The sequence below is a fragment of the Mustelus asterias genome, chromosome 2, assembly GCF_964213995.1.
Source record: "Mustelus asterias chromosome 2, sMusAst1.hap1.1, whole genome shotgun sequence".
Taxonomy (NCBI): Eukaryota; Metazoa; Chordata; class Chondrichthyes; order Carcharhiniformes; family Triakidae; genus Mustelus; species Mustelus asterias.
The window spans coordinates 114,525,181-114,552,166 of NC_135802.1; positions in this window are offsets into that span (position 1 = coordinate 114,525,181).

Sequence of the window (26,986 nt, forward strand, 5' to 3'; positions counted from 1 at the left end):
GAATAAGGCAAAAAGGGAAAGCTTATGTCTGATATTGAGACCTCAATATTGCAAAAAGCCTAGAGGGATACAAAGAGAGCAGAGGTGAACTTAGAAAGAAAATTGGAAAAGAAGAGAATACACAATAAATGGTAAGATACTGAGAGATTTAAGGGAAAGGAGGGACCTGGAGTATATGTCCACAGATGCTTGAAGTTAATGAGACAAGTAGATAAGATGATTAAACATATGAGAGCAAGAAGGTTATATCTGAAATGTATAAAACAATAGTTAGACCACAGCTAGACTAATGCATACTTCAGAGGATACAGAGGAGATTTATGAGGATGTTGCCAGAAATGGAGAATTTTTAACTGAGGAAAGATTGAATCAACCGGATTGTTTTCTGTGGAATAGAGGAGTTTGAGGTGAGATTTAATTGAGGTGTATAAAATTGAGGAGCCTTGATGGAGTGGAGTGGAAGGAACTATTCCCCTTTGCAAAGAGGTAAATAAGCAAGGGGCACAGATTTAATATAATCGGTGAAGGGATTAGAGAAGAGTTGAGGAACAATTTTTCACCCTGAGTGGTGAGGGGTCTGTCATCCCGCCCAAGGTCCGTTGACCTTGGGTGGGATTTTCCGGTCTCGGGTCATGCGAGGCCATAAAATCCCGCCCATTGTCTGAAAGGGTGATAAAGGCAGAAACTCACATTGCTCTTAAAATAAATATGTAGTACTGCACTGAAAACGTGACAACCTACATGGCCATGTACTAGAATGTGGGATTAGACTGGGTAATTCTTTTTAGTCTCGTATGTCAATGTAAGAGATGCAGATCCATTTAAGACTAAACCAGGACTAGCTTCCTAATGAACTGAGAGTAAGTGATGCTCATTGCAACTTGTATTTAAGAGATGGGTTTGTTCCCAGTGAGGGGAGGCTTCTGGACAGGGAAAGGATCCAGAAGGGAGAGTGGAAACCAATGTTTGTGCTGCATTATGGTATGAAAATAAAACTGTGTGAATCATTAGATGTCCCCTGCTGCCTAATTTGATAAATGGACATTCACCTGTTTAACATGGTAGCAGAGGATTGAGTTGATCTCTTCAAGTGGGAAGATAAAGAAAATAAAACAATCCTTGACAAAAGGAAAGCTCCCTTTGACTTTTAAGATGCAATGGCTAAGTCATGCTGCAAGATCAGAAACAATGCTTACCAACCAGTCTCATTGGAATTGGAACCATATAAACAATGGAAGAACAAGGTGGAGATATGGACTTGGGTCACTGACGTAGATACCAAAGAGGGATTGCCAATTCTACTGCAATTTATGAATGAAATTTACAAAAAGGATAAAAGCAAATTACTGCGGTTGCTGGAATCTGAAACCAAAAGAGAAAATGTTGGAAAATCTCAGCAGGTCTGGCAGCATCTGTAAGGAGAGAAAAGAACTGATGTTTCGAGTCCAGGTGACCCTTTGTCAAAGCTAAAAGGCATAGAAAGTGGGAGATATTTATACTGCAGGGTGGGGGAAATGAAAGATGAGTCATAGCCACAAAAACAAGGGGAAAGGCTGCTAATGGCAGTCCATAGAGAGAATAAAGAGTGTGAATGGTCAAATAGCAGAGAAACTGAAATCGGAGGGTAAGCTGTGACAGATGAAGATATGGGGGGAGGGGGGAAATGAGTGATTGTCGGAGAGAAGCACACTTCTACAATTTCAGATGTTTAGCTCTACCCCACCTCGACTCCTTTGTTTACATTTCATTTAATTTTTAACTGTTCTCTACCTTTTACTACTTTATTGTCTTTATTTTTCTTCCCCCCCATTTCTTTCCCCTATTTTATTCCCCTTTCCTTACCTTTTCTCCCCTTTGCTTCCCCTTTTTCTCAATTTTACCTCTCCCCCCACATCTTCATCCGTCACAGTTCACTCTCTGATTTCAGCTTCTCAGCCGTTTGGCCATTCATACCCGTTATTCTCTCCATGGACTGCCATTAGCAGCCTTTTCCCCTGGTTTCTGTGGCTATGACTCATCTTTCATTCCCTCACCCTGCAGTATAAGTATCTCCCACTTTCAATGCCTTTTAGCATTGACAATGGGTCATCTGGACTCAAAACATCAGCTCTTTTCTCTCCTTACAGATGCTGCCAGACCTGTTGAGATTTTCCAGCATTTTTTCTTTTGGTTAAAAAAAGGACGACTTGTTAGAAGCTTACAAGCCTGGTGAATATTTGATAGAACAAAGAAAATTACAGCACAGGAACAGGCCCTTCGGCCCTCCAAGCCTGCACCGACCATGCTGCCCGACTTAACTAAAACCCCCTACCCTTCCAGGGACCATATCCCTCTATTCCCATCCTATTCATGTATTTGTCCAGACGCCCCTTAAAACTCACTATCGTATCTGCTTCCACTACCTCCCCCGGCAGCGAGTTCCAGGCACCCACCACCCTCTGTGTAAAAAAAACTTGCCTTGTACACCTCCTTTAAACCTTGCCCCTCACACCTTAAACCTATGCCCCCTAGTAATTGACTCTTCCACCCTGGGAAAAAGCTTCTGACTATCCACTCTGTCCATGCCCCTCATAATCTTGTAAACTTCTATCAGGTTGCCCCTCAACCTCCATCATTCCAGTGAGAACAAACCAAGTTTCTCCAATCTCTCCTCATAGTTAATGCCCTCCATGCCAGGCAACATCCTGGTAAATCTTTTCTGTACCCTCTGCAAAGCCTCCACATCCTTCTGGTAGTGTGGCGACCAGAATTGAACACTATATTCCAAGTGCGGCCTAACTAACGTTCTACAAAGCTGCAACATGACTTGCCAATTTTTAAATTCAATACTGATGAAGGCAAGCATGCTGTATGCCTTCTTGACTACCTTCTCCACCTGCATTGCCACTTTCAGTGACCTGTGTACCTGTACACCCAGATCCCTCTGCCTATGACTACTCTTAAGGGTTCTGCCATTTACTGTATATTTCCTATCTGTATTAGACCTTCCAAAATGCATTACCTCACATTTGTCCAGATTAAACTCCATCTGCCATCTTTCTGCCCAAGCCTCCAACCGATCTTTATCCTGCTGTATCCTCTGATGGTCCTCATCGCTATCGGCAAATCAACCAACCTTTGTGTCATCCGCAAACTTACTAATCAAACCAGTTACATTTTCTTCAAAATCATTTATATATATCATGAACAGCAAAGGTCCCAGCACTGATCCCTGAGGAACGCCACTTGTCACAGCCCTCCATTCAGAAACACAACCTTCCACTGCTACCCTCTGTCTTCTATGACCGAGCCAGTTCTGTATCCACCTTGCCAGCTCACCTCTGATCCCATGTGACTTCACCTTCTGCACCAGTCTGTCATGAGGGACCTTGTCAAAGGCCTTACTGAAGTCCATGTGGACAACATCCACTGCCCTACCCTCATCAATCATCTTCATCACTTCCTCGAAAAACTCGATCAAGTTAGTTATATAAAAGGCCAAAAATGTTTAATCTTGATATTCTGGTGTCTGTATCTGCATTCATCTTATTAGACTATGCACAAATCTCACACATGGAGAGACTTTTGGCTTTGACAAGTCTTCATTTTTAAAAAATGACCACTACTTTAAAGTTTTTTTTAGGGAAATAATCATTTCTATCTGTCTTTGCAAGAGATGCTGGAAATACTGCAGTGGTACAGAGAATGGATGACTCCATGATTACTGAATCTCAAAATTGACAGGGGCCTGCCTAGTTGAAGGTGCTTATGCAAGGAAGGAATTGCTCAAAGACATCCTGAGGTGGGTTGTACTTACAATACATTTATGGATTAAGGCATCAAGCAAGATTGGAGTGATAGCTGATAACAAATGAATCCCAGAAATACATAGGGAATAATTTCTAGGTGTTTCTGGTGTGACTCTAAATATCACTATGTAAGGGATTATGCGAAGGTCAGGAATCTAGTATTTGAAGCAATTCATGAAAACAGATGGTTCTGATGATGAGACTGAGAAGCAAGAAAGTATTGTTTAAGTGACAGAAAAGTTAAGCCAGCCCATAAGCTGCTTGGCTGCCGATTCATTCAACTGTGCTGTACTAGTTAGTGGCTCTACTTCAACAGTGTGTGGGGTCAATTGGCTAAACTGTTATTTAGGACAGTGTAAGGGCCCAGGCAGGAGGAAGCATAGAAACCAGTGTTTGTGCTGCACTATTGTATCATAATAAACCTATTCTGAATCATCAGATGTCTCCTGCTGCTTAATTTGATCATATTGTACACACCTGATGGCCTTCTGCTTTGTGGTAAATTTTGCATGTTTCTATGCTTTCTATTTTTCAGTGTAATATTTTTAAAGTCTTCATGAAAGTGCAAAATGTAATGAAAATAACTTTTTTTAGTTGTTGAATGTTGGTAAGAAGAGAAAAGTAACCCCAGGCAAAAATCAGGTCAATAGAACTCAACATAAAAGACAAAAAATAGAGGCTGAAACTTTCTGGCTGTTCATGCTGGTGGGATCTTCTGGTCCTGCCGACGGTGCACCCCTGCTGCAGGTTTCCTGGAAATCACATTGACAGTGGCGGGACCAGAAGATCCTGCCACTGACCAACGGTGTGTTCCCTCCTGTCATGGAAAAACATGCCATGAGGATGCCAGAGAATCCCGTCCAGAGTCTGTAGATATATAACACCCAATCCTCTGTCTGTTAGATGACTTGAAAACTGGATAGACCACCGTTGGGAATGTTACTCTGTTTGACAGTGTCCCCAGCAAACAAGAATGCTTGTTAGTGGCGACAGCCAGTCTCAATGATATTACAGTCCAAATGTGCCATTTTAGATGTTCTCCCATCCTGGGTGCTCAGCCTTTTAGAGAAAGCAAGTGCTCTGATCTGCTTTGCCTTCTTTAAAAGATAGAGATGAACTACTTTCCTCTCTCCAGAAAAATCTACGTTATTTGCCTACTGCTGATGAACTAATTTGGCATATGTTTTTGATAGTAGCTTGAAGGATCCAATGGTATAAAAGTTTATGTTTGCAAGAAAAACCATTCCTTCTGGTACAAGTTGCCTGCTGGTCAGCTGTCAGAAGACAGTATAGCAATGTAGCAACTTCCTTGCTAAAGACTGGACTTTTGTGTCTCAGGTGAACTACCTGCATCCAGTTCTGAAGTAAAGATTTGTGTGTATGTAATTAATGAGATGTAGTTGTTTGTTCTTCCCTGAAGTTGCAAATATAGTCCACATAACTTGGATTGGAATTTTAAATCATTAACCTTTATGTCCAAATGATAAAACTATTCCTTCCTCTTTCTTTATCCTTACTCTATATGCATGTCACTTTAAATTTTTTGATGGGTTCCTCAAGTAAAATGGTATTCATCAACTCTCCAGCACTGTGTTAGTATTCAGCACTGTATTAGTGTTCAGTATCAACAATCTGCTACTCTCACTGTCTGATCAGGCCATATTACTGCTAAGGTTTTTGCTATACTGAAATACCTCAAATAGTTACAGCTGGGGCAGTGGGTTTGGAACTGGGCGAGCAACTGGTAGTTGTGAGTTCATAAACTCACCATGACAAATTGTAAAATTGAATTCAATAAATCTGGTCATTTGTGGGGCTATCAGGGAAACAAAGGACCTTGAAAACCCTAGATTGCTATAAAATGCACGTGGTTCATTACTGTCCCTCAGAGAAGCAGTGTGTCTAGCCGTGCATACTGTGGTTGACTTTTAATGTCTTCTGAAGTAAAAACCTGACTTTGCAAAAACTGTGAGAAAAAGGCCCACCACTTTCTCAGAGAGACTAGGAACGGACAATAAATGGGACCTTCACAGCAGTGCCCACAACAACAGAACAAAATCTAAAAAGAAAATCTAACAACCAGTCATATGTGCAATCAGGTTGATCATTCCGACAAACTCCTACAATCATTTCTTAATCTCTAAACCTCATGGTGCACTGCCTGTCCCCTCCTCTCCTTAGCTCTTTATCAGTCTGAACAATCCTAAACCTGCTTTAATTCTCTTTGTAATTGCTTTCTGAATGAAATGATAAAGTGGGATCCAATTTGCCTATTCCAGGTGGTTCAGATGAATATATAAGATCATACAGACCTATCCGAAAAGAGTATGGCTCTCTGCCAGTGTCATTGCCAACACTGCTACCTCAAACAACATCACAAAAATAAAATGAAATGATTATTCGTCTCATTGTTATTTGTGGGTCTTGTGCACATAATGGCTGTCAGATCCACTGGCATGGCAGTGGTTGTACTTCCAGAGGAAACATTGGATCCATCTAAATCACAGAGGTGGGTAATACATGCAATTTGTTTAATCTGCAATATTAGTGCCTCAAAATGTAATTTTAATGAAAAAGTAAAGCATTAACCATTCCTGCTCCGACAGCAGCTATTCCTTGTCAAAACTAGTTCTCATACCATTTCTCTTTCCACCAGACATCTATCCTTGCTCATGGCCCAAAATAAAAAAAATGTGTGGGCTCACATTTCTTCATTGAATCTGGCTTCATTGTATCTTTTTATTGCTCTATTCTGTTCCAGCATAATTACTGACATCGACTTGCTTGGTCTGTTGTATCTTTATCTATTTGTTAAGATAGGAGATATCTTATCTCTCCCATTGTCCCATAAAGGATAGAAATTAATCAGTTTGTGCTGCTGTAGAAGAGGTTTGTCATGTCAGAAATGCACATTGGAAATTTGGACATCAGCATTACAGGACCTACTGTCCCCTGTAGATGGAAACTTCTCACCTCTGTGCTGAAGTTCTTGGCAAAACTGTATAGCACAACTGTGCAGTCATTGTACCTTTATGTCTTCAAACTTACATGACACTGCCATCTCTTCAATTTTCTTACTTCAATGACAGTTACTCTTTTTACTAAGAATCCTTTAATTAATTCAATTAATTAAATAAGTCTGCGGTGAGATTTTCCAAACTCTTTCACCCTGCCACTGCTGCCAGCGAGAATCAGCCAAAACACCATTCACTGCAGCGGCATCAGAGAATTCTAGCTGCGGGCGAGGTCTGAGGTTTCTGGTATCGGACTAAGACGCTAGTATCAGTAATGGCGGTGCCAGTAATGGTGACTGTGAAACTACTGGATTGTTGATTTTAAAAAAAAATCTGATTCACTTGTGCCCTGCAGGGAAGGCAATCTGCCATTCTTATCCGATCTGACCAATATCCGTTTATGGCGAATCAGTAAAACCAAAACAACAAATGAAGGGGTCTGATCTATATGTGACTCCAGGCCCAGAATAATCTGATTAATTTGCTAGGCTCACCACCATCTTCTAAAGGGTAATTAGAGATAGATAATAAAATGATGCCCCTATTCTTTTAATGAATAAAAAAAAATGTTCTCCTCCAATGTAATACATTAAGTTTGGAACATTAAGCTCCTGTTAATTCTTAAATTATTCATCAAGTTGAACATTCTGGATATCTTCAAAGCCAAGTTCTAGCATGGTTCATTTCTAAAATAAAAACTGAAAATGCTGGAAATTTACAGCAGGGCCTTGAGCACCAGGAAAAAAAAGGAAAAGGTTAATATAAACAAATGTATGCACCCAGTGCTATCTTGTGCATATTTAGCAATTCACTATTATTTCTTTCTTACTTGCAGTAATTTTTTCTAAACAAGTTGCCATCATATGGCTTCCTGCCAAAGACATGCTAATTTCTGAGGCTAAGAGCTTCAAGGAAAAAGAAATGTTAATGTCAACACCAAAAGATGAAGGACTGGATTTTCCTCTTCCTCCGTGGTGTGTTTCACAGTGGTGGGAGGCGGTGCACCGCTGACTGGTGGCAGGATCTAATGGTCCTGCCATTGTCAACAGTGTTTCCTGTTGAATGCGTCCCTCGCTGCTGGAAAACCAGTAACGGGGTGTACCAGCAGCATGACCGATAGATCCCACCAGTGTAAACAGTAGCAAGGTTTTGGCACAAAATACAAATCAATTGATAACTTTAATTATTTTGTCATGAAACATGCAATCATTTGAAATTTAATTTTGAAAATTCTTATTCTGGACTTTTGAATTTTCAGTTACTGAGAAAAACACTCACCAAGGTTTGTTGGCTCCGCTACAACTGGTTTTCTTGCGGCTGATGTGGCAATCCATTCAAATCCCCATTGACCTCAGTGGGACCAGAAGATCCCATCAGCAGAGGGGCCACAAATTCCTACCTATAGTGTCTGAAAATTTTTGATAGAACATTTTGAGTTACTTATGCAAACTCTGTGGTCAGGATGTGTAATCTCTGTATATACTTTAACTACAAAATAGCAGCTATTCAGGGGCCGAATGCTGACTTCCAAAAATGGAGCCCCCACCACTTCAATTCCACCATTATCACAGACTCTTTCAACAGCCCAGGCATTCCATAGAATCCATACAGTGCAGAAGGAGGCCATTCGGCCCATCGAGTCTGCACCGACCACAATCCCACCCAGGCCCGACCCCCACATATTTTACCCGCTAATCCCTCTAACCTACGCATCTCGGGACTCTAAGGGGCAATTTCTAACCTGGCCAATCAACCTAACCCGCACATCTTTGGACTGTGGGAGGAAACAGGAACACCCGGAGGAAACCCACGCAGACACGAGAAGAATGTGCAAACTCCACACAGACAGTGACCCGAGCCGGGAATCGAACCCGGGACCCTGGAGCTGTGAAGTAGCAGTGCTAACCACTGTGCTACCGTTCTATCTGCTCTCAGGCCAGTTCAGCTATGGCCTTGTGCTATAGAATTTCCTCCATCTAGCCTGTCAAGTAAACTATCTGTGGACAGGAGAAACAAATTATAGACATCCTATGTACATTTTTCAACCATAAGATGTTTGGAAACCTCCTTCGTCCAGATTTCGCAATCCTAGAATAACCCCCCAACTTTTGCATGGAACGTTTTCATATGACATCCTGACCAGAGATAAGTTGGAACCTCTACAGGAGTCTTGTATTCACTTTTGACCCTGAATTATAAAGAGTACCTAACGTATAGTAAGTAATAGGATATAAAGGCTATCATCTTCGAGGTTGGAAACTCAAGTCGGGCCATTTCCTGATATCACAATCTTACCTCCTGTCCAACAGTGCCCACACAATTTTGATGATGGAGTAGCAGGAAAATGGGCTGCAGTCAGGGTCTCTGCCTCTGGAGGTGGGGGTAGAAATGAAGGCCATGGGAGGCCAAGGCAAGCAGGTTAGAAGGTTCACTTCCATTTGCTATGACATCAGCCCAGTTCTGTAGATAAATGTGACACTCACTACCCACCTCAACCTCCTCTTCATGCTATCTCCTCATACATACATGCTCCCTATATCCTGCTTCACCCTAAGCTCCCCTTTTCCCTCACCCGCTTACCCACATGTCCCAATATCACCCTCACCATCATTTGCATACCCCCCATATTTGCTCACTTCCACCATGTCCACTCCCCTGGTATCTGCTGTGTATATAACTATTGGGCCCTATAATAGCATTGGGAAGTCTTTGAATTGTTTATAAAGCTGTCAAGATCAACTAAACACTCATTCAAAAAAAATCCCCAAACTTATTCTGTTAAGTCATTATGGGACTTTCAAAATGAAAGAAGAGTCATTTGAAAGCTACTTTAAAAAATCCAATAAGTGGTCATAGAACTATTAATATAAACATACTCACAGTCCCCTTGTCAGCTGTATCAACAAAATGTGTTGAGCCAAATCCATTAGTGGATCAGTCAAGCATTCATAATGAGATTTCATTGCAAAACTGTGTCAACAAAACTTCTAGAGCTGAAGACAGTAAAGATATATTTTGAATTATTTGAAGAGCTCAGCCATTTGTACAAGCTTTGAGGCATGAAGACAGATGTCTAAACTATCATTCAATAAAAATATTAAATTACAACTGAAAAGGTCAATTCTGAATATCAGTATTGTTCAATGCAGAAGATCATTTATCTCTTTACCCACTCCAGAACTTGATGGCCAAGGAAATTGCATTCAATGCATAGAAAATATGTTGAGTATCAAATCTTTCCAACATGCACAAATGGTAGATGGTAAAATTGGGAGAGATTCCTGGTCAGACGGTGATGGAAAGGAAGTTGAAGCCTCTACCATCATTGCCCATAGCTCTCGACTACAAAATGCTTGTGGCACATTGCCACAGCAACTTGCAATCTCTGACTGAACTATAATACACCGCAATTTAAGAACAAAGCCCTATCATTAGTTACTGCATGAAAAACATATCGCATTTTATTATGACTTGTGAAATTGGCAAAGCCTTATTTACTTAATTGTTAAATGGTTCTCAACTCCAGAATATGATTCCCCAGTGATTCATGACACTTCTGAGCTGGAGTGAATCTCGTTACCTTCAGAAGCTGGCCCAACTTCATCAAAATTGCAGGGAGACAGAAATGCCCACCCCCAGTGGAGCTGTTAAGGTCAGGCTGGCTGCATGTGGCGTCACTCCCTGCACCCTTCTCTCACACCGGTGAAAATTGCCAGCAACAAGAATGGAAGCAGGAACCCCAGAACTGCATCCCATTTGCCTGGTTTTTTGCCAGGACTCCTCCGTTCCACCACAGATGGAGGTGTGAAAATCCAACCCAATGTCTTTTTGACACATGAGAAAGTACAGTAAATAAAATAATTTCAGAGTTATTTGATTACAGTAACTTATTTGTTGCATGACATATAGATGGGATCTATATGACAGCCATATGTGAAAACAAAATTGAATCTCAATTTATACTGTGGCTATGTAAAAGGAGGCCTCAGCACTGGTTCAACGTGTTGCAACCATGAACTCCACCCAACAGTTTCTTATTATACAATAAGTAACAGATTTTGTTTCATTTGGGGTTGTGATGGTGTGAGGCAGATTGTTGTCATAATATTTTGATAGCCTAACTTAAGCAGCATAATGTCACTCGACTCTAGACTTCTATGTATTGATATCAATGTTAAACCCACTGTAAAATAAGCAGAATAAACAAATAATCTTACACTTTGTTATTAAAACAGAATGAAAGCTCTTAAGATATTGTGAACGTACTAGTTGTATTATATATAAAGGTAAGCTTAGCCAAAAATGAATGTTATGGAACTTGCCCTTCTGATAGACATTCTGCTTTAAAAAGAAATGTTGTAAGTCTAGCTGACAATCCATATCAACCACTTTTTCACAGGTCAGTTTCCACTGTTTTATCTGGGAACTTGGTTCGATAAGATGTTGCTTCCAAGATGATGCCTAGATAACCCCAATCTTCCCTGGGAACTGATATTTATCTGTGGTCACAACTATCTGTAACATCTTCAAAATATTGGATAGTAACCAGCCTTGAATTCATGATGGGGATTAAACCCTTCACAACCGAGAAAAAAACATTTTGTCAGTAGGTATTGCTTTATATGTGTTTAAACAATATGTACAATATGTAATTCAATTAATATTTCTGGCTTTTCTATTATAAGGTATTGATTTACATAATGTGTTGCAATAATTAGTCAAAGCAGCTCCTGTGGTATTAAGCAGAAGTATTATTGTTTAAGATTAATACATTGCACTGATTATGCAGTATAACTGGATTTATTTTTGTTAATATTTTGAAAATCAGCCTCTCTGTTCCAGCTTGTTTTTTTTTAAAGACTTGAGAAAGCAAGGGTATTAGAGCTTAAAAGGTTAAACTGAAGATCAGAATATTAAAAAAAAGCTGATAGGAAGATGATGGGAGCAGAGGATAGGGAGCCCAATTAAACCTTGTGTGTGCTTCTCTCACAAGTATTGCCATTTATTCCCCGCAGACCAGAATTTCAGCCTGTTAAACTGGAAACCTAGAGAGTTTCTTTCATGAATCCCTGATATTGCAGCTCATGTCCAGTGCGATCCTTCTGGGTGAGAGGCCCATCACTCCCTCTCTATTAATCATCATCTGGCCTCCTAACACCTGGTACTAACTTCAACTCCCAGTGTTGCTATATTGATAATATTCCCTGTTGATTTCCTCATTTTCTCTGTCTCAGATAGAATGACCTCTTTAAAATTCTTTATAAACGTCAGTAATTGCTGCATCGAACTTCAATTCATTATTTTCCCAGGCCTCATGTATTTTGATGATATGAAAGTTGACCGCATTTACATGCAAATTGAAGTTTTATATTAATAAGGACCAGTAAAAGAGATTGCATGGTAATACTCCATTATGACTTTTAAATACATTTGGCCATGTCTTTACTCAGCATTAGCATGGTCAGACCACAAGGAAATCATGTTGGCCTGATTGCAATTTTGTTTTCCAATTGAAAGTACAATTTCATCAGGTTTTCCTGTCATTTCTAATAATGAGTTAAGTTTGCTCAGTAAATTGAAGAATTTCTTGGAGCCTGATGACAAGCTGGGTAACAGGTGAGAAGACAGCTGTGAAAATGAAGTGTTTTAGCAAAAGGCTACGATGACATCCAGTCTGAAAGGTTCTTTCCAGAATGGAAAAATACAAACGCCCAGCATGATTCCATTTATGTAGGAGAATTCATTTAAGTTAAAAATATAACCTGTTCTGTGAAATCCTGAGTTTACAAATGCCCTGTACCTTATAAGATAGTCAATTGCAAAAATTCAATCTCAAAATGCTTGCTTTCCATTAACCAAGAAATTAAATGTTGGATTACCATTTATAATGACGGACAATCTTATATACACAAAGCGTTGATTTTTTCCCACTAACAATAAACTTATTTGATGTTGGCAAAAAGATTGATTTTCAGTCATCTGTTTTAGTATTTCACTGCTTTGTTATTAGGGACACAAATGTCAATCATCTTTTCTTCTGAAAATTACTTTGACAGCTGAATACAGATTTCAACTGCATCAATAGAGACCAAATAGCTTAATAAGAGCAATGCTAAATTTCATCTGTATCCTTTCAGTTTACAACCACCCATTGATTGAGTAAACCTGAGAAAATCACAATCTGAATAATAATGCTTATATTAAAAAAATCATTGCTTTGTGCCGAGCCACAAAAACATAAAGAGGTAGTGCAAAAGTAACCAAATGTGAAACCATTCCCTCCCCTTGTCTATGGTTTCTATTGAAAGGCTCAGTTGAAGTACCCGGCCACCCTTAGATAAGATACTCATTAGGCCAGACAGATTGGTAAAGCCTGTCTTCTGGCTGAGTGCTTGTGAAACGTATTCACTCTGGCTATCAGACCACCATAGGAAAACATAATGACAGGGCATCTGTATCAAGTGCACAGGAGATAGATAGTGAAATGGAGGGTTATTAGCTCCAGTTTACTTTATGCTTTTTTTTAAACTGCAGAATTACCTACAAATGAGATAAAGAGAAGGACTCCCTTAATTACCCCAATCTTGGAGAAATAAATGATTCATAAATTTCAGCAGGCAAATAGGTTGTTTGTACAATCAGGTTGTAGATGGGAAAGATTACGATAATAACTTATTGCAAAAGAAGCTTTACTTTCAAAGGTTCTATCCTTATGTGTTGAATTACTTTGGCTCTGTTTCAAGCATTACACTAATTAATTGTAAACAACAGCGACAGAATAGAAGAGAGGAGACTGAGCTTAACTTTATTATTATCATTTACCTCTACTCACTTTAACTGAACATTGAGGCAATTATCTTGACCTTAGTAAACAAGGGTTAAGCTCAGTAATTGAAAGTGTTGTGTAGTTTGTTCTACATACTTGACAAGATAAATCCTTCATAGATCAACAAAAGAAGTCCTGTCTCATTAATGATGCAGTCATTTTATCTTGTGCTTTACAACAGCAAGATTCCTTGTGTCTATTTGCAAGCAACACCACAGCTAGCCAGGCTGTGATGCACAGTAGCTCAGATGTTGAATGTTAGACTTTGATGGGTTTCACCCTCTTTCCAAGTCCTTACTGAATTCAGAAAACAAGTCTTTTGGAAAGAGCATTATTTTGATTACTCTCCCCCACCCGGTCTAGTATTGATATTCTGAAAATATTAAAGAACAAAATGAACCATGGAACAAAGCATTTTTTTTAATCTAATAACATTTTAAAAATACATTAGGCAATGTGCATATCAAACATGAGCACAAAGAGCAACAAATATTCAACATTACCCAAACATTTCATATGGTTAATGTTAGCTGTAATCCAGCATCAAAGCAAAGTCTGCAAAAGGATCAACATCAGGAAGAATATTAAAGGAAACGCCATGCATAAAATCTCAGCATTTATTTCTCGATGAGAGGCCAACATTGTAATTCACATTACACAGCCTAGACACAACAAAAGCAACAAATCCGCATCATAGACCAAAAAATAGTCGCTTTGGCCATATCTACTAGAATTGGACTAATAATCCACCAATATAAATTCAAATCCAACTATGGCAGTTTTGTGATTTAGAACTCAGTTAATTAAATAAATCTGGAATTAAAAATCAGTACTGGTGACCATGAAGCTACTGGGCTGCATTGAAAAGTCAGCTTGTTCATTGGGAAAGAAACCTGCTGTCCTCACACAGTCTGGCCTGTGGCCAGAATTTTACACTCCTCCCATCAGGCGGGTTTTCAAATGGGTGAGCATGAAATTACAGGGAAGGGATTCCCTCTGGGTTCCTGCCCACCCCAACCTGGCAGCAATTGTACACGGGAGTGGGCAGGGCCTAGACTTCTCGATCACCATTCCACTAGCAGGGCAAGTATAACAGAGGTGGCAGCACACTTTTAGGAGGAGTGGCCTTGGGAGTCCTTAACTCTACCCTCAAGAAGTGACATGACATCAGACCAAACATGGGCAAGGGAAATTTCTGCTGATTGCCACCTACTGCCCTCCCTCAAATGATGAATCAGTACAGCTCTATGTTGACATCCACTTGGAAGAAACCCAGAGGAAAGCAATGATACAGGACAAACCGTGGGTGGGGGACTTCAATGTCCATCATCAAGAGTGGCTTGGTGGTGGCACTGCAGACTGATCCTGGAAGGATATAGCTGCTAGATTGGGCCTGTAACAGATAATGAGAGAATCAACACAAGGAAAAACTCTACTTGACCTTGTTGTCAACAACCTGTCCTGGTCCCTCCATGCAGACACTATAGTTAAGAAAGCCCACCAACACCTCTACCTTCTCAGGAGACTAAGGAAATTTGGCATGTCCACTATGACTCCCACCAACTTTACAGATGCACCCTAGAAAGCATTCTTTCTGGTTGTATCACAGTTTGCTCTGGCTCCTGTTCTGTCCAAGACCACAATAAACTACAAAAGGTCATGAATGAAGTCCAGTCCATCACTCAAACCAGCCTCCCATCCATTGACACTGTCTACACCTCCTGCTGCCTCAGAAAAGCAACCAGCATAATCAAGGACTCCACACACCCCGGACATTCTATCTTGCACCTTCTTCCATCAGGAAAAAGATACAAAGGTCTGAGGACACATACCAACCGACTCAAAAACAGCTTCTTCCCTGCTGCCATCAGACTTTTGAATGGACCTACCTTGCATTAAGTTGATCTTTCTCTACACCCTAGCTATGACTGTAACACTACATTCTGCACTCTCTCATTTCCTTCTCTATGTACAGTATGCTTTGTCTGTATATCATGCAAGAAACAATACTTTTCACTACATGTGACAATAATAAATCAAATCAAATCAAATGCATCTGTCCATATCAGAATTGGTAGGATTGACCACCACACAATCTGCATAGAGACAAAATCTCATCTTCACATGTAGAACGGCTATGGTTGTATTGATTAGCAGTACCACCATGCTAAATGAGATAGATTCAGAGTAGATCAAGCAGTTGAAAACTTGGCATTCTTGAGTCCCTGGGCCATTAATAGCATCAGAATTGAATACACACCATCTGTAATTCATAGCCCAGCATATCCATCACATTTCCAGTATCATCAAGCCAGGGGACCAACCTTGGTTCAATAAAGAATGCAACACAGCATGCAATAAGCAGTACCAGGCATACTTAAAACTGAAGTGCCAAACTTATAACACTACTTTGCAGGACAACATGCATGCTAAACGGAGGTAAGCCATCCCAGCACCAACTGATCATAGAAACATAGAAACCCTACAGTACAGAAAGAGGCCATTCGGCCCATCGAGTCTGCACCGACCACAAACCCACCCAGGCCCTACCCCCATATCCCTACATATTTTACCCACTAATCCTTCTAACCTACGCATCTCAGGACACTAAGGGCAATTTTTAGCATAGCCAATCAACCTAACCCGCACATCTTTGGACTGTGGGAGGAAACCGGAGCACCCGGAGGAAACCCACGCAGACACGAGGAGAATGTGCAACCTCCACACAGACAGTGACCCAGGTCCCTGGAGATGTGAAGCAGCAGCGCTAACCACTGTGCTACCATGCCACCCAGATCAGATCAAAGCTCTGCAGTCCTGCCACATCCAGTTGGGATTGGTGGTGCACAATTAAAGAGCTAATTGGTAGAATAGTCCCATGATCATTCCCAAACTTAATGATGGTGGACTCTAGTGGGTGCATGCAAAAGGCAAGGCTTAACTATTCTCAACTCTTTGGCCAGAAGTACCAAGCAGTTGATCCTCCAGCATCATAGATGTGAGTCTTTAGCCAACTTGATTCACTCCCATGTGATGTTAAGAAATGACTGAGAATGTTGGATGCAGCAAAGGCTACGGGCCTGGATAATATCCCAGCTGCAGCACACAATTGTGGTTCAAAAACAGACAACACTGACAATTTCTGAACAAAATGGAAAATGGTCAAGCTTTGGCCAAATAGAGGCAGAATAAATTCAATCTGGCCAACTGCCATCTCATCAACCTGATCATAGAATCCCTACAGTGCAGAAGGAAGCCATTCAGCCCATCGAGTCTGCACCGACAACAATCCCACCCAGGCCCTAACCCCGTCACCCCACATATTTACCCCACAATCTCTCTAACCTACACATCCCAGGACACTAAGGGGCAATTTAGCATGGCCAATCAACCTAACCCGCACATCTTTGGACTGTGGGAGAAAACCAGAGCACCCAGAGGAAACCCATGGAGACACGGGGAGAATGTGCAAGACAGTGACCAAAGCCGGAAATCAAACCCAGGTCCCTGGAGCTGTGAGGCAGCAGCGCTAACCACTGTGCCGCCCATGCTCTGCTCTAAATCTTTGGCAAAGTCATGGAAAGTATGATTGACAATGCTTTCAAACGCCACTTACTCACTGATAACCTGATCACTATCGCTCAATTTAGATTCCACCAGAGCCAATTCACTCCAGACCTCACTGTGGCTTTAGTCCAAACATGGACGAAAGAGCTGATTCCACAGGTGAGGTGAGGTGAGGTGATGTCAAGGCAGCATTTGACTGAGTGTGATATCAAAGAGCCCTAACAAAATGAAATAAATGGTATGCAGAGAGAAAGCTGCCCACTGGTTGAAGTCATACCTAGAGCAAAGGAAGGTGGTTATAGTTATTAGAACTCAATCACCTCAGCTCCAGGACATCACTACAGGAGTTCCTCGTGGTAGCAACCTACTCTCAACCATCTCCAGCTGCTTCATCAATGATTTTCTCCCCAACATGAGGTCAGACGTGATGAAGTTTGCTAATGATTGCACAATGTTCAGTTTCAATTAGAACTCCTCAGATAATGATGGAGTTTCTGCTATGTGTAGCAAGAACCAGTTAACATGTAGGCTTGGGTTTGATAACTGGCAAGTAACATTTGTGCCACACAAGTACCAGGCAATGACCATTTCCAACAAAGGAGAGACCAAACACCTCTCCTTGTTACCATTGTCAAATTCTTCACCAACAACATCCTGAAAGTTACCATTGACTAGAAACTTAACTGGATAAGCCATATAAATTCAATGGCTGCTAGAAAAGGTCAGAAGTTGGGTGAGTGATTCACCTTCTGTTTCCCCAGAACTGGTCCAACTTCTATAAGTTACAAGTCAGGGATGTGACGGAATAGTCTCCTCTTGGCTGAAACTCCAGGAGCTCCAGAGGTTTGACAACATCCATGACAAAACAACCCGCTTGACTGGCACCCGATCCATAACCTAAAACATTCACTTCCTCCACCACTGGCATAATGTAACTGCAGTGTGTACCATCACTGGTGCAACTTGGTAAGTTCTTCGACAGCACCGTCCAAACCCACCACATCTGCCACACAGAAGAAGATGTGTAGCAGGCGCACCACAAGTTTACCTTCAAATCACACATCGTCCTTATTTGGAAAGATATTGTTTCTGCCACTGGGTCAAAACCATGGAGCTCTCGCCCTCACAGCACCATACCAACAGCACAAAAGCTGCAGCAGTTCAAGAAGGTGACACAACACCACCTTCTAAAGGGCAATGATGGATTGGCTATAAATGCCAGCCTTGCCAGTGATGTCCAAATCCGGTGAATGAATAAATAAATAAAATATTTCAATCCCTAGCTGATACATTAGCTGTAATTCACGATAGAGACTTTCCATTTGGAGCAATGCTTTTGATTCATTATGGGATTGAATCCTCCATTGCAGGCACATTCAGAATGAATGTGGTGGAAACTCTTCTTAATGCCAAAGCACCTGATTACCCAATAGAGTAAGAGGTCTAGAATCTACCTATCAGAAAGGCTGCAGGGATCTTATGGACAGGCTTAGGAAACAGTGAGTTGGCTTATTTCGAGTGAGAAGCCTATTATAAAAAAATCTTATCTTGCAATATTTATATGGTTTTGTGTACATCCAGAGGATGTCAGCAAAGCTATGCTCTCAACCACATTTCATATAATGTCCTGAGAGATCCTTAAACTGCGAGATGGTGCTTGGACACTTAATGGAATCTCATAGAATTTCTACAATGCAGAGGAAGCCCATTCGACCTATCGAGTCTGCACAGACTCTCTGACCGAACATCCTACCCAGGCCCACTACATCCCTGTAATCCCACTAATGCCCCTAACTTACACATCTTTGGATCCTAAGGGGAAATATAGCATGACCAATCCACCTAACCTGCACATTTTTGGACTGTGGAAGGAAAGTTGTGCACCCAGAGGAAACCCACATAATCACGGGCAGATGTGCAAACTCCATACAGACAGTCACCCAAGACCGGAATCAAGCCCGGGTCCCTGGTGCTATAAGGCAGCAGTACTAACCACTGTGCTACCGTGCCTTCCCTTCATATTCTTAGCATAAGTTTTGTGGTGGGTGCTGCCAAAAAAACCTCCATGATGTGCTCTGTCGTGACCTGAATCCACCCACCATCTTCCAAACTGCACTGAGGAATTTTAGAGAAGCTTTAACTCAACTGGTCACTCCCAAGGAGCAGTCTTGATCCCTCCAATAGTTTGTTGTGTTACCACTGATTTTGAATCTTGTCACAATGTTCCAGGTGCAGCTACCTGCCCTGAATACTTACATGATCTCAACCCTCTGATTTGTGATGCGGCCATTTTGGAGATATAGCATTAGACGAAATGATTACCTTGTTCTGTTTGAATCGGTTATTTACATTAATTATCCATCTTGAGTTGCCACCTGATTTGCCATCTCAGTTTCTTCCCACTAAATTTAGCAATGACTTCAGGTCAGAAATTCCGAGGGCAGAATTCTATTAGCTTAATCCCTGCTGGAACAAAGGGATCATTTGCAAGTCAGAAACCTAAATACTAGAATAGTGATCCTCACAGAGCTCTTTTCTATAACTACGATGGGTCCCCTGCCTCTGAATGGCCTAATACATCCATTCTATCGAAGGAAGGGTTTCTACTTAAAGGAACCCACAGTATGGGATATAAGGGTTCACCAACACTTGGATTTTCATTCCTATCTGCAGGCATTTCACAACCCACACTTACACTCATCCTCAGCCCTAAGGCCCATGCCTCACAGGATCTCTCCTCAAATATCTTTCCCCCACTTCCACACAAGCCATTTTGATCACTGGTACCTCTCTCTGCTTTCTCTAGCCACCCGATTTTCTTGCAGGAGAAGAGAGCACACAACTTGGTGAGAGGCAGAGGCCTGGTGAGGAGGAGGCCTTCAGTGACAGGCACCTTATCAGCCACTACCAATTCATGCCCATCTGTGTCTTGTTGTTACACTGATATAAATGCACCAATCGTTCGAAAGGGATTGGGTAAACATGTGCATTCATTTATTTAGGCAAAGCACACCAGAACATTTATAAAAAGAACAAAATTCCATCTGTCGTCTGTGTGCATGTTGTATTTTGGAGCAGGTTGTTTGTGTGCATGCATTGTGTATATGTGCGTATTGTATATATGTGTGTATGTGTGTGTGTGTATTATCTGATTGGAGCATTTGCCCAGGACAATATTGCCTGGATTTCTATGAAGAGGCATTAGCTTAAGCTATTTGGAAGGATGAAGCCTTTTCCACGTGTTGTTGTACACTTTTGAGGTTAATTTTGAGTGTCTCGCCATTATATATATATAAAAAACCATTTACCCCTTGATCTAGATTGGTTGAAGGAACCTAAAGGGAACACCCTCAAGCATAGCAGCTTGGATACTATATAAATGTTAAAGACTTCTTCCAGGATGGAGACCAGAATGGACATCAGTGAAATACTTTCCTCAATTGGTTTAGACATTCCCATACAGTTACCTCCATATAGACATTGCTGATGAAGGGTTATATTGATCTGTAAGTACTTCAACAACAGCAAAATATTGCAAATCTGAAATAAAATATGGCAATCCTGTCAGAGATCATTTGAAAGATGGGGAGCACGCAGGGACAATGTTTCCAAGGGCACTTCCTGTACTTATTTTGTAACCTGTGGACAATTATTTATTTTAGTATAGCTTAAAATGTTAGGGAACAATAAGAAACTTTATGAGCTGTGACAAAACATGTCATCCTGTTTATCAGAATATTTTGTGTAAAATGTTCAGTTTCCACCCCCTTTATGATTGCGTTACTGATTTTGATGCATGGTTCAATAAATAGGATGGAGAGACGAAATAGCGAGATAACTGTGTTTCTAAAAAAAAAAGCCTGGCATCCAGAAAGTTCCATGATTGGCAAATGTATTACAATATTTCCGACTGGGCAGGTTGGATGGAGAATTGGAAGATCTGTTTTCTCTCTGAAACAAAGACAGCTGTTTTACTGTTAGTACTGTCAGTTAGTCTCATGTAAATATTAAATACTAACATATAAAATCTTTTGGACCGATTTCAAACATGCCAGTCAAGCCATTCCAGATTGTAGAACAGGCTGGAATGAATAAAATGATGCAGCATTGTGACAGGGCCTTTTTCAGTTCAAGTTACTACCTTCAGGGTAATTGCACAGGCACAAATTTTACTCACTTGTGAGAAAATTTTCTCCTGAAAACCACAGCATTAAACAATCTGTGGAGAGAAACAAATTCAATGTATTGCATCTAAATGATCTTATTACAGTGTTTCTGCGCACAGTGTTTCTCTCCAGATGCTGCCAGACCTGCTGAGTTTATTTAGTATTTTCTGTTTTCATTATTGACTTTAACAATCTCAGATCATGGGCTCTGCCTCCAATTTTTCAGATGGCAGCCAGTGGTGACAACTCAGCTTTTCCCACTGACACCTCCTCTGGATTTATCTTTAGTTTCGCTATCTGTCCTATTACCATCTCCCTATTACCATCAACCCTTTTGTCATTTCATTTTTCCTGCCTTCTTTATTCCTCTTTTTCTGCCTTTGTACCTGCGTAAAACCTGTTACAATTCTAACTGTTTCTTATGAATGACCATTAGCCTGAAACGACATAGAGAATTTTAATATTTGGTTATGATGAGAGGCAGAGGGGCTAGTCCAGTTGCATAGGAAACCATGAAGCCTGACCCTTCCTCACATGGGGAAGAGTTAACTCCTTGGCCTTAATTTCTTTCCTGTTGGGCACACACATTTGCTGAGCCTGGAAGCGGGTTTGAAATACATTCCCAGCTGCTGTGAGGCCCAGAGCACCATTTCATGCTAGCTGTCCAATTAATGGCCATCCAGCGGGAAACATGCTCTGTGGAATGTTAAGCGCTGCTGGGGAGGGTGGGAAGAGGGGGGTTGCCTCGAAAAGGGAGCTTGCGGCTTGGCGCTCCCATTCCAGGAAGGCAACTGCTGCGAAACTGTCTCAGGGAGCTGCTGTCCTGTGAAAAGAGTGCATAAGCAGCACATTCGATCATAACCTCAATCCCCAGACACTTTTGTAAATTTTATTTCAGCCCGGACATATCATCCCATCCTTGATCGAGATTGCAGCTTCAATGTAAAGGCTGCCTGGCCATCGGTCTGCCCGCCAACTATTAAAGCAGATGGGCCACATAAAATTGCATCCAGTTGGTCCCATATTGGGCTAATTTGCCTGCTTGATTGTAGGCGGGCATGTTTCACTTTCATGTGTGCCCACTGACTGAAATACTGCATGAGTGCGCAATGACGTCGGGATGCACAGCCGATGTCTTTTCATTTGATTTCATGGGCTTCCGGTTCGGGCACGCGCCAGCCCAAGTAATGTAAAATACTGGCCCATAGCATTGGTCCTTCACCATTGACAGAAATTAATATTCCAATCTGATGAGGATGCTCCCAAGACAGCTCAAATAAGTCTGATTTTTGACTTTTGCGTGAGGGAGGTCGGGGAAGGGAGTCCAATCTTTGACCCTGGGGTTGTGAGGCAGGATAGAACCAGATCTCCAGGAAGGTACAATCCACCACCCCATGCTGGGTTGTCTGATTGTGGGGTAGTTTGGAGTGCTGGGTGGAAGTGCTTACGTTCTCCCCAAAGCAGTGCTAGCTTCCCAGCAGCTGTCAGATTTCCTGAGGTCCAGAAAACCCAGCAACCACAATGATGGAAAGCAGTTGATATAATTAAAATACCTCCTGGGAGCTTGGTGGCTCCCCAGTCCTTGTCCCATCTGAGTAAAGCTGGTGAGTTGGAACCAGCTTGCCAACATGTTTCCTTTTTACCCCATTTAACCGCCCATGTACACCCAATCCAACCTGTTCACTTATGTTAAAATTCTGCCTGCTAACCATGTTTCTTTCTTCTCAGATGCTGCCTGACCTATTGAATATTTCCAGCATTTTCTGTCTTTATTTTATGTAATCTAGGCTGAAACTTCAGTGCAATACTAAAGGAATGCTGTACTGCACTACTGTACTACCCTTATGTAATCTTAATGAGCCACAGTTGCAGACTGGTCACTTTGAACTGTGCTGATTGACAGCATCAGAGCAGATCACAATTTGTTGTTGGTACAATCAGTTCATGCTCCACTAAGCCTCAAGAACTTTCTCTTTTCACCAAAGCTGCTCATTCAGTCCCATTCTTTGAACATTCTATTTTGTTCTCCTCTCTGAGCCTTCCTGGAAAGCTCAAAGGCTTTGGAATGCTTTGTTTACATTCAATGTCATGCTCCAGTATCTTTTAATAGCCTCCTGATTTAACTTCCCTCTGAACCTTTTATAATCAGCCTGTATGATGGTTCTCAATTGTATTATCCACTTGATATCTGTCTTAAGCACATTTTTTTCTTTGTCTTCTTAATGTCAATCTCTTTTGTCATCCAGGGAGCTCTGGATTTGTTTGCCCGACCTTTCCCTTTCTGGGAATGTATCTTGACTGTGCTAAACCTGTCTCTTCTTTGAATGTTCAGTTACAGTTTTGCCTGCCAATCTTTAATTCCAATTTATTTGGCCCAGATCTATTCTTGACTGGTTGAAGTTGGTTTTCCCCCAGTTAATTATTCTTACACTGCATTGTTTCTTCAAGAACCAGTTTAATAGATCCCCCTTTCTTGTTGAACTGGAAACATATTGCTGTAAAGATTTCCCCTGATCATATGCTACAAATTCTTGCCCGCCTCTTTCCCATTTGTGCTAATACTGTCCCAGTCAATATTTGGGCTAGTGTCCTATTATAACTACTCTATAATTCTGAAATTTCCTTGCAGATTTATTCCTCTACATCTTTCCAATTTCCCCATGTTGTGTTTACACCCTTCCTCTGAAAGAGCTATTCATTTTGTTGCACTGTGCTACACTTTTTCCTCAACTTTTTCTCATCCAAATATTAATCTTCTTCCCTTTTAAACTGTTGCTAATTTAGCACTTGTGAAAAATGAAAATGTTGCAGTGTTACATGTTGGAATATTGTCAAGGAAGCTTTCGTTTGGATGTGCTGTACTCAACTTGAATGTTCTTGATGCTGACATTGAGGGTTAGGGAAGCTGAAATGGTAAAGTACTCAATCCATCGCCTTATCAAAATTAATCCTTTAGAGGAAATATTTGTTGTGGGTTTTCTGCAGGGAATCACAGAGGAGACAGATTGCTGATGAAATATGAGGTGATTGTCAAATTTCATCCACGAAAGGTTTTCTTTTCCAAAGTAGAACTTGTGCAATCATGAGATACAGCAGTTAGTAAACAGAGACATTAGATAATGTTTAGTGCTATTTTAATTTTGATTCTGAGAACTGCACTGGTCATTAAAATATATTCTTAGAATGCTAGACACTACTTGGAATTAGTGCCTGCCAGTCCAGTTGTGGAATTCTAATAACACGATTGACGTTAAATACCTACAATTTACTGATTAAAGTAATGCTGCAAATTACATTCTGAGTTATGTGTTTCTCTGAGTTTTTTTTGTTCACCAACAGTAGTGTCAGGGAATCAAACTCGTTATGCAATAACACCGCAGGTACCTAGTGTTAGCATTTACTACTGGTGAAGAATAGCATGGGCCAAATACAGAACAATCCTCCTAATCATAGAACACCCTGAATGGAACAATGTGAATTTTTCCTTTTCTCACACCAGCCACATTATGGGTAGCTGATACAAGACACCTAATGAAGCACTAATCATCACCAAATCTGTGGCAATCTTCCATCTTGTAAGACAATAGTTTGTGCTGTCATGGTTAACTTTGAGTTGAATTTCGTCTGGTGTGGCTCAGTAGGAGTCACTGGCATTGGAGTCTCCATCACTCTTGCTGCAGAAGAAGACATCTTGTACCTTCTGAGCCTCCTCTGCAAGTCTTTGTTTCTTTGCTTGATTGTAGGCCATGACCCAGTGACCAATTCAGCGTCTTCTGGTATATGGCCATCATCCATTCAATCAATATGGCTGAGGCAACATGGACATTGTAGGCTTAGCCATGAGTGAATGATGGAATTAATATGTCGCAGGATCTCTGAGTTTGTGACCTTGTCCCGCCAAGAGATGCCAAGGATACATTGAAGACAGCAAAGGTGGAAACTGTTAATCCTTTTCTCCTATTCTCTATGTCTCACTACAATAGAGGGATGCACTGAGGACACAGGCTTGGACTCACAGTTTGGCAGTCTCAGTCAGGCTCCTTTTATTCCATACTCCCTTACTCAGCTTAGAAATCACAGCTGCATCTTTTGCGATGCATGTGTTGATTTCAGCATCAAGGACAGATTGATAGTGATTGTGGAACCTAGGTATGTAAAGCTATCCAGCGTCACATTGTCAATGCTGATAAATGGCATAGCAACATCCTGAACCATGACCTTTGTCTTCCTGATGCTGATGGTCGAACTGAAGTATTTACAGGTGTGAGAGAGTCTGTTCATTTGCTGCTGACAATGTTCCTCAGAATGGAATTCCATTGTAACATCTTCTGCACAGAGCAACTTTCTGATCAGGACATGGCACACGTTTGCCTTGGATCTCAGGCCAGCCATGCTGAACAGCTTTTGGTCAGTTCTGGTAGAGGTAGTGGATAGACAAAGGGTATCACAGTCAGCACTGTGATAGCTGCACGTGTTGGGGAAGCAGTTCAGTGAAACATGCCAGGTGATGATCAAATCCAGCTGGTGCCAATGGCCTGATCTTGGTCGTCTCTAGGAAAGCTTGTGGCATGATTGTACTGAAAGAAGATGTTAGTTACGCAAAACTTATGGTAGTAGAAAAGTTCAAGTAGTTTCTATCCACTATCATTTATCTTCCCCACGTCATTATTTCTAAGATAGGGAGTCCATACCTCATGATCTGCACCCACTCTTGTGTTGAAATCCCCCAATAGGTAAAGATGTTCTGACTTAGGGATTCTGCTGACAGCATTCTCAAGCTCCTCATAGAACTGTTTATTTGCCTCTTAGTGGAGCACAGCATTGGAGCTTAGATACTCATGAGATTAACTAGTCCTGTGTGGGTTGAAAGGCAGATGGATAGAACATGTTCTAAACCACTTGTGTGGGGGTTTGCCATTGAAAGTAGTGAGTTCCTTATAGTGAAGCCTACACCTTGCACACAGGTTCCCTCTGAACTCTTTCCTTGCCAGATGAATATGTAATGTTTTTGTTAAGTGATTTGCTCTCAGCAACTTGTGGGGATTCTATATTGATGTTCAGCTTATCAAGTTCCATGTTGGCCAGTTGCAAGTCATCTGTTAGTCCAGAGCGTATGTTCCTGACCTTCCACCCTGCCAATCGACGAGTTGTCATCTTCTTTCTTTTTGTTTGTTTAATTTGTTTGCCTGGTGAAATTGATTCTGTTGACTCATTGGGCAGAGACTCTTAAGCTCCAAGCAACTATTGAATGTTGGGGGGTCAGCACTTCACTGGGGGTTGCCTAACTTAAAGTGGATGGTGACTGACCAGTGGGACACATGGTCCATCCCACTGTTGGAGACAACCTGTTGCTGTCTAATTTTCTATACCAATTGATTTGGGTTTATCACTCATAGGTGCATGTTGTGTTAACACTCTGAAGCAAAACTGGAGTGTTCTCTACAGGGTGCAAGCCTGGGCAAAATTTGTGGAGACCCTAAGCTTCTCAAACAACTGGTTCCCCCTCTCGGCCTCCACAATGGAGACTAAAGGAATGCAAAGCACTACATTTGGTGCCAGCTTGATTGCAAGAGTTGCCAGAAAGTTGACATATTTAGATATCAGTCCGCCTTTGAACTCCACTTC